The 10,081-nt window shown below is 39.5% G+C and overlaps 1 pseudogene; it reads right to left on the reverse strand.

Annotated features, from left to right (window-relative positions):
* Window positions 1-2,759: 2,759 nt before the first annotated feature.
* On the reverse strand, window positions 2,760-8,609 carry LOC145994109 (ATP-binding cassette sub-family F member 2 pseudogene; annotated as a pseudogene).
* Between the last annotated feature and the right edge of the window lie 1,472 nt (window positions 8,610-10,081).

Consider the following 10,081-nt stretch of genomic DNA (forward strand, 5'->3'; position numbering starts at 1 on the left):
GAGGGTCACTTTTCGAAGGGCAGCCAATAACAACAACGTTCTAATGAGTTACAGTACCTTCAATGCAGATGACACAGCACTCCCCAACAGCCTACCCGAAGCAGCCAAGTGTATCATCATGACCATGGAGCTGAGGATACTAGTAGTAGAACACGACACTAATTATGCACTAAAATACAAAGCGAATATTCTGAAAAATCCACAAGTACCCATCCAGTTTTACACCTACCAGTGTGTCCAGAACAAGTTTCTGGTGGGCATTACGAATTTAATTCCACTAATCAATTCAGTAGTGAACAGTTTTATATGCTAGATTTCGTAATTGTGCTGTTCCAGACCGGGAGAGAGAAGAGTCAGGAGAAAGATTCCAGCAAATTCGACAATTGCAAGATCAAAAATGTCTATCTCAAAAATTGCGCAATGAAATTTTCCCTCGCGAGAATTATAATCTGGACATAGCACAGGATGATTATCTCAAATTATATAAAGCATACACCGCATACAGGAGAGTGACTGGGGGAAACATAGATATATATACTACAATCCCAGCGATTTCAAGGCGCACAGACCTATGTTTGTCATCAACACATCGAAAAGAAAACAAGTTGTTATCAATGATAGAACTAATGTCAAGATTGTTTGCGAATTCCATGAGACTTTGCTCGACAACACTTTGTGTAGTGTTATTCTTATCGCAGAGAAGACTTTTGGGTATGATGTGAAGAATGAGCGAGTCACAGAACAATTTTAATACAGTCCAGTTGCAGAGAATCTTTTAATTTACTAGGCCACAACACTGCTCTATGAGAATATTTTTTAATGTCTTCTCCAGAGAATCAAACTAGGAGCCCTTAATTTATTAGACAACACTGGCATAATACTGTGAAGAAAAACTCACCCTAGACGTACGTACCTGTACCATTGTCGCTGCTCTCGATACTGTCTACTTAGGTACAATTCGCCCATGCAACTAAATGAGTACAATTTTGCGACAATGCGGCTATAACCAACTGGTCAATACGGTTACCTCATGTGCTACTTGGATCAAACCGTCAGTTGCTAGGCTCTGCTGGACTGTCAGGCAACTCAATATATCAACCAATCAATTACCAGGCGCCGCTGGACTATCACGCGGTCAGTATATCAACCCATCAAACTCCCGGCAATATTTTTCCAACTCGGACATGACAAGTCAGAACAGAGAGACAAGTGATAAATAATTACAGCTTTTCTGCGAACAAACTATTGCTGTGACAAATCTCTTTTCTATTATTTGTACCATGGCATATGAGCTGGTGCCGCTTGTCGATGCAAGTAGCAGGTGAGGTCACCGTATTGACATCAGAATAAGCCGGCTTAGACGAAAGCATTTCTTTTAATATTTTTGCTAGCATAAATGCTACGTAAATGCTTCCAAAAATCTTATAACAGACAGGACTTTAGACAAAAGCATTTTATGGAAAATTTCGGTTGCCCGTTTGAATGACAATGTACAATGCATACAGCACGAAAGGCACGGCGAGTTACACCGTCAATGATGTGTACACGGTGTTTACAATTCAAAATGCTAAAATATTCTTCCATACGTGTACAGTAAACATTGTAAAGTAAGTGTTTAATCAGTGCCATTCTTCTCTACTTTAAATAATTTAATACGAAGCAATATTCCTCTCGGTTGAATATTTATCGTCGTTTAAAGTGTGAAGTGATACCTGGTGATACGTAGTTTAAATCTCACGCTACCGCCATTACATTTGCATTTGTTACTCTGAGGTCAATCTGATTGGTTATGCTACGAAAATAGAGTACGTTCTATCCTTGAGAAATGCCATGAAATATGCCATAGCATCTGAAATGCCATAACATTTGTCACCTTACACGATAGCATTTTGGTCATGGCATAAAGGTTAATAGAAATGCTAGGGAAAATGCCTTCCTCTAAAGCGAGCCTAACACTAGCTGAATAAACTATCTTGGTAAAGAGAATAATCATCCTACAATACTACGGCTTTATATGTTCTCCCACAATTTTTTCTCGTAACTAATAATTCAGATAGGATAGACAATTATTATTATAATTTTTATCATTATTAATAAATATATTTTATAAGAAGATTCTCAAGTTAGCTCAGCTCTCGCGACATTCCCGAATTTCCATTACAAGTGTAAGTTCCCGTTCTCAAAATCTGCAACAAGGGACGTCTCAAGCAAGGAACCAGCTCAGCCAATCTACAGGGGTGACGTGACCCCTGGCGGGACATTCCCGAGCTAGCTGAGTTCTAGGGTCATTCCCCCAAGGGTTACTGATCCCTGGCGGGACATTCCCAAGAGGTCATCTCTTTAATCATCCTAGTAATAGGATTTTAAACCTCGTAGTATGATGAGCAATTGTTACACTTATAGATTAGTTAATCCACCAGAAGATATGAAAATATAGCCTTATTTTAGTCAAAATAGGCTCTGATATAAATTATCCTAATTCAAAGTATGTCGATCTTAACCACAGGTAAGCTAGATAATGAATACGTACTGTTATATCTCTATTCTTATTCGGTCTTTTAGCTATTTATGTAAGAATAGTGTAATTTTAACTTAAATAATATTATTATTATCATTATTGTTAATATTATTATTATCATCATTATTCCTGAGACACAATGTTCGGTGTGAGTTCTCCCTAAGAGGGCGAGTGACAATGTTCTCAACTGAAACAATCTACTTGTGCCGCTTGTCGCTTGAATTTTACTAGGACTTGGACTCTACCTCCATATCGTGTATTCTGTTCCCTCGTCTGTTGTTCGTGCATGTTTTGCTTTACATTTAATGGGCTCGAGTTGGTTCGGTGTGAATGTTCCGTGTCGCTTGGGAACGAGCCAATCAACAGCAACGTTTATCACTCTAGCGGTATGGCCGGCTTCACAGGCCTGCATTCTATTGGTGAAATCCTCAACCGACACCTGTAGCGAGTCCCTCTGCTGTACCATTTTTCTATGGAAGTTGTCAGACCGAAGCGACAAGCAACACATAGGCCTAACTCTTGAGAACAATCAAACCAAAAGCAACGTTTCACATAGTTGCGGGATAACATGTCACACAAGCTTGAGTTCAGACGACACGGATATTTTACGCCGAAGCGGCAAGCGACAAGTGACACAGGCCTCTTCGGTCCAACGCAAAATATTCTCTGTGCATGCGCGAACAACAGACCGGGACGACATAATTCACGGTATATCGAAAAATAACTCAATCCGAGTTACACAGATGCAACTAACAACACTAGCTGAATGTTTGGTTGAGTTTCTTACTGAGATCCAGTTAGCAAGACGGAATCTGGGAACTTTCCTACACTATGTCTGGGCAAAGAGAGCAAAGAAGTTCAGTGGGGATAGCGAAAATGTGTGAAACGGGGGCTACTAAAAAAATAAATAAATCTGAGAAAATTTAGGAATCGCTAAGGTAACAGTGCAAGTGTATTTAAAGAATTGAAATAAAACACGGTGTTTGTGAGCTTCCAAGCAGTGTGAATGTGGAAGTAGACTGAGATGAGGAATTGTGTAGGACTATTGCACTAAAATGTTTCATCCTTGTATGGTATGCACAGCTGTAAAGCCTAATACTTGAAATAAATTCAATTCTATTGTTGTCGCGTGTTGCTTCGGTATGAAGTTTCTCCAAAAGAAAGCACCTTTTGAAGCACAGTATGAATAATTAGTAGGCAAACAGCAGTGACAGCGGCAGACTTTCTTGCCTGAGTGAACTACTGGATACCTGTCAAAGATATGGATGGACCACAACTTCACATAAAAATACTTTGATATTCAAATATTTAATGCGTGATCCATACCAAGAAGGTACTTACTACTGCAGCCGTCTTTGTACCCTTCTTAACACATATATTCACAAGCTGACAATAACTATTAATTATTCATTTTCAAATGTATTTTAACAGGAATTAATTTAGAGAACAACCAGTGTAGCGTATGAATAAACGCATGACCTCCACAATAATGCCAGTGTCTATTTGAATTCACTACACCTACATTAATTTATCAGAAAGGTATATTTTTACGGGCATCTTCATATTAATTTGCATTGAAGAACGAGGTCACATTATATGTTGCCTAGGGATACGACACTCCTTCTTTAAAATAGAGTCAATCCAGAATTGGAGGTAGAATATTTATTCCTTCTCATGTGTGAGCAGGCTATAGCTGTACGGACTACATATATGTATATTTTGTGAAGTTGTGAAATATAAATCCATTGTTTGAATGGTAATAATAATTCTAAGGAATAGAAATGGTACACTTCTGTTGTACAGCTAAGTGATCGGGCAAAAGATGTTGTTAATTGCACAGTACTTCCAAATCCATGGTAAACACCAACAAATACTACAGTTTTACATCGGCTAACAACACTTTTCTTTGCAGTTAAGTTCTGCAGGTTTTATATTTTTTTTAATAGTATCTCATATTCTCGGTCTCGACTAATTCAAAAATTCCTGAATTTTTGAAACGTTATCGAGTTATTGCGGAAAGCTTAGGTACACGTGAAAACACGGATAGTTGAAATAAAATACTTAGGTACATAAAAACACAATCGAGGTTTAATAAACTTTCAACATGCGTACAACATGGCGCCCGATGAATCCAACTCACCTCTATTGTAATCAAGAACAGACTATCGAACATATTTTTTCTTCTTCATAGCTACATGATTATACATACTATAATGCTCAATCACAACATCCATCCAGCTCAAGAAAAATCAATGAGGGTCAAAATAACATTCGTGACCTGAACAAGAAAAAATAAGGTCACTATATTATTAGTGACCTGAACAAGAAAGACATGCAAAATACTCCTAAATCTGGAATCATTATGTAACCCTGTAACCATATCGGTCAGGTGGATGTCGAACTCTTGTCGATCTCCTCGGCTGAGTGTTTGATTTCCTCGATGATCCGGCTGGGCCTTCAGTTTCGCTTTCATCTTCCATCTGGGGTGTTGTCATCTCGCCGTCGGCTAGTGTGTCTGTTCTCGGTAAAGTACGCAGCCGAAGTCATCTAAGGTGTACTACCCTCGTAGTACCTTCTTTTAATAGGACCTTGAATATGATGCTTCAGCTACTGAATATGCACGTATAATTACACCCTGGAACATGATTTGGAGTTCCGTGCCTTGCTGATTGAACCCACACTGCCTTATTCTTTTCATAACTCTTCTTTGAAAAGGATTGTTTACCTCCTCGGTGTCTCCCACGATTCTTGGATGGAGATGAGTTTACATCCATTTGCGACTGGGCTGAGAAACATGGTCTGAACCGCAACACAGAGGCAGAGGGTAAATTTCTGCTTGACTCAGACGCGTGTTGTGCATCATAGTAAGAAGGTTGGCTATTCCTATATCTAATTCCAGTACACTCATGTTTGACTTGTTGTGTATCAGTTTACTCAAACTAGTCTTCACTGTCCACACGTACCTTTCTGCAAGACCATTACTGGGGCTCTTGTATGGTGGAGATGTGACATGAGAAATGGCATAGTTCTGGCAGAACTGTTGGAATTGTAGTGACGTGAAAGTCGGACCGTTATCGGAGACTATTGCCCTAGGCACGCCTAGGTGCGCACATGACTGTAAGATCCAACGCACAGTCTCCTTTGTATCTAAGGTGTAGACTGGCCACACTCCTTCCACTTGCTGCATGCATGAACAAAAATGAAGAACTTGCGTCCCGCGAGAAAGAAATGATCTATGTGTCACCTTTCCGAGACTGCAGAAACAGGAGGCCACGTAGAGGACGGTCCATATCGAACCTTCGGTACATTTGCTCCGCACGTGGAACAACGTGTAATGAATTCCGAAATATGTGCTGAAATCTTCGGCCACCAAAACCTTGAATGACACAATTCTTTCATCCGGTTGGCGTCTATATGACAATAATGTAAGCAATGGAGTACTTTATTCTGAAGCTTATATGGGATAATGAATCTGCTCACCCATAATAAACATCCCTGTTCAAATGTGATTAGTTTCCTCTTCTCTGCGTCTGTTCTGCGTTCGATCTCTCCGGCCATTCAGTAGTAACAAACATAATTACAGTAGATAATAACACATCTTGTTTAGTGTCTTCAATTATCATATTTACAGATATTGTGGTAACACCTGAAATTGAAGCAACTCTTGAACTTGGATCAGCTCCAAACTTATAGCAGCTCCTGAACTTGTGCTAGCTCCTCAACGTGGGGAAGCATGCGAAAATGATATGTTGCTGGTGAATAATAATCTTCTCCAGGAAGCATTGATTGCGTCTAACCACGATCTTCCTATAAGTGGATATCGTATCAATCCCTAAGATGATATGTTTATTTTATAAAAAGCCTCTCTGAATGCTTCATGTTGACCAGGACATTCACTTCTTTTTCTCAGTTGTCTGAACCTCTGAGGCATGTAAACAATGCACAGTGTTGTGCTATGCAAACCTCCTGAGCTATTCAGGAAACAGGTAGTTTCTTCCGCCTATGGAGTCAGCGGTTTGCATAGTGGCAATTAAAAACACGATTCGGCATGGAGGAAGGGCTACATGGCCTAGGGAATATAGAGGTGAGACAAGTTGAGAGGTGACTGACTTTAGAGTGGAATTGAGGAGAGTGGAGAGGTTAGGAGAGCAGTGGAGCAAAAGTGAGACGACGCGCTGGTCAACCGATAGAGAAGCCAACAGAGGACTTAGTATATTTTATTCATCGTAATTATCTTCATTCGTCAGATAGACAGGTAACTATACTAAAACCCAGCCATGATTCAGGTTGAAAGGTTCAGAAAACCCATCGAGTGACCATTGTCATTTCTAGCTGTTAAGTTCCTAAATCTTATTTGTACCTTTCGTATTGCCAAGCGTTAACTCGTCATCCGAATGACGAGTGCTCTCATCATAGAGGATAAATGATGAATAGCTAACATCACCCAGCAATTAATTGCGAAGTGACTGGTTCTGATCCCATCATTCTTATGAATTGTTTCCATGTCCAAATGGTTTGTCGGTTCGTCCAGGAGCAGCAAGTGGGGAGCCTGCCAAGCTAGATATGCAAATACCACACGGCCCCTCTGACCATCACTCAGCTGGCGAATTGGGCAGACCTGCTGCCTTCCAGTGAGGCCATATCGACCAATGATCTTCCTCATTTCCTCCTTTTCCTTCACTTGAGGGAAAGACCGCAGCATTTTGTCAAGTGGCGACACGTCTAAATCCAACAACTCATGCAAATGCTGATGGTATCTCGCTATTCTTAAATGAGAGTGCTTTCTGATCATGCCTTCAACAGGGATAAGCTCTCCATAAAGCAATTTCAACAGCGTACTCTTTCCAACACCGTTAGGCCCCACCAATGCAAGTCGAGTGTCTAAGTCGATTCCAAATTCCAAGTTCCTGTAAATCCATGGTCCACTATCACTGTACTTGAAACTAACATTCTGTACCATGATAACTGGAGGAGGTATAGTCTCACAGGATGAACAAAAACTGCACTGGGCTTATCTGCTATGACCTTCTCTATTAATCCTTGAGCCACTATCTTCGCCAATGTCTTATCCTTGCTCTGGGCTTGCTTTGCCAACTTAGCACTGCCGTGACCAAATCAAGCAATGTAATTTTTCATGTGATAAATTTGATCCTGTTCCCACTGATATTGTTTCATCTGGTTCTCCAAAAATTCTAACCTTGTTTTAATGAAAGCATCATAGTTACCCGTGAAGTACTTGAGCCGCTTCTTGTTTAAGTGTACTATATTTGTGCATACCATTCAGGAAATCTTGGGTGTGTGAAATAATCATTAATATCCTCTTATAAGTTTTAAGTTCCTCTTCCAACCACACACAGGCATCCAAGTCCAAATGGTTTGTGGGTTCATCAAGAAGCAAAAGATGTGGACGGACATACAGGGACCTAGCAAGAGCAATACGCATACGCCACCCTCCTGAAAAATCTTTGCACTTTTTATTCTGCATTTCCTTTGTAAATCCGAGACCATGTAGCAGGTAAGCCGCTCTAGCTTCTGCAGTGTCTGCGCAACTCAGCCAGTTTTTCAAGACGGATCCTTTCCTCGTCAACCTCTATCACACACTGCAATTCAGTCTTTCCGGAAGCTGGCATTTTCTGTGTCAGATGGATATATCAATGTGATTAGGAATAGGAACCTCACGGTTGATAAGGACTGAGAGCAAAGTGGATTTCCCACTACCATTATGCCCAATCAAACCGTAACGTCTCCCACAATTCAAGTCCAACATTGTATCCTGAAGTAGTTCACAGCCATGAAATGTGTTTGAGAAGTTGTCTATCTTAACATCTCTGCTTCGAGGGTGAACAGCCAAGATTCCAGTGCAAGCACGAGCATCTGCGTTAAGTCTGGCATCCTCCTCCAACTTCCTACACAAAGCCTCTTTTGCACTCATTTCGTGTCCCTTTCCATCACAGTTCAGACTAGGATCTGGACTAGACTCTTTATTACATGAAGTTCCATTCTCCACTGGCTTCTCAGGCTTTTTCCCACATTGCCTTGCTTTTGCGGCTTTCATCTTCTGGTCACGCTTCTTCTTGGCATCGGAAGGCATTTCTCAAATCTCTGAATTCAGATAACTTTTTGAAGATTACTTGAGAGAAGGTTCTGCTGATTTATAACTATGTAAATCTGGTTACAAAAAATAATAATTAACTATTATTTGTGTGTCGTTGAATGAACTTATTCCTGAAACCGAGAAAGATCAGAAACAGTGGAAATGGAAACCACGGTCCATGCATAAGACATTGGTATAATAAAGCGTACTTCCTGGAATGTTCGAAAGTGCTGTAAGAATGCTTTGCTGTTATTTGCATGTTCATTTGTATATCCGTTATGAAAATTTCTTCTTAAAAAAAATATAAACACTATTTGTTGCTAGCGCTGGATAATTGGTACAGCTGCTGCTTGTTGCCTCCTTGTATTAATGTGTATGATATAATGCACGTTAAAACTGGCTAGCATGCATGGTACGGAACTGAACATATGAAGAAGGGCTATCGAAAAATGTACTTTTGCATGATGCATGGGAAACATATCCACATAAATACACATGGTATAAGCTTGTATATGCATGTGTGGGGAAACACTGAAGGACAATTTGAACAACAACTCTGTAACTATTGTTGTAACCAAAACTGCTGCTGTAGGATATCTGGTCTCTCTGCTTCTCTTCTTCTTTTGTATTACTTGTCTTCTTAACTTAGTTTGGGGCAATGTAAAATGTATAATAAATTACCCGTTGAACTTGGGAGATGGGGAAAAAAGTTTTTCCCAACTGCAAACGATGTGGAGGAAAATTCTAAATGGTTCTTTCACAAAAATGTGGTGAATAAATGTATAATCTGCAGTCCACTGAACTGGGAAATTCATGGTTGAATTCTGTCTTCCTGGGAAAGGTATAGTCCTCTTGTAGTATTACAAAATAAAATGTCTGCATGCCTCCTTTAAATTGTTGGTCACGAGTCTCTCCGCACGGTAATTAACTGCTGCTGCTGAAGTCCTTCATAAAAATGCCCATGATTGGTGTAGGGTCCACGTCGTTTCGTGTAGACAGGTTAGGTTAATTAAGAGGATAATTATAATAATGAAAGGAAACTATTGGGAATAGGTGTAATTGATTCACGGGATGCACAAAAAAACAAACGCATTCCATTGCCTTTTCTTAAAATTAAATTAAATTGCCTCATCAAAATTAAAATATGATTAAAATAAATTGATTAAATATTTGCCATAATTCTTTGAAAATAAATAAGGAAAATTTAAATAAAATACACAACCGTAATTAAATAAAAATATTAATGTCCATGATTGACATGTTGCCTTGAATTATAAATTATTGCTATGCTGCTCTGAATCTACCTGTCTTGCAAGTTGACGGTGCTTATAAAAATAATAAACAAGTGCTGCAGTTAGCAATAAACTCCAAATAATAAAAACTAAAATAGACATAGGCAAAGGGTTTAAAACTAATTCATGAAATGAAATACCCTTACTAATAGATTGATTAAGTTGCTTTAAGGCAAG

Source organism: Lepisma saccharinum, chromosome 10 (genome assembly GCF_977018435.1).
Source record: "Lepisma saccharinum chromosome 10, izLepSacc3.1, whole genome shotgun sequence".
Lineage (NCBI taxonomy): Eukaryota > Metazoa > Arthropoda > Insecta > Zygentoma > Lepismatidae > Lepisma > Lepisma saccharinum.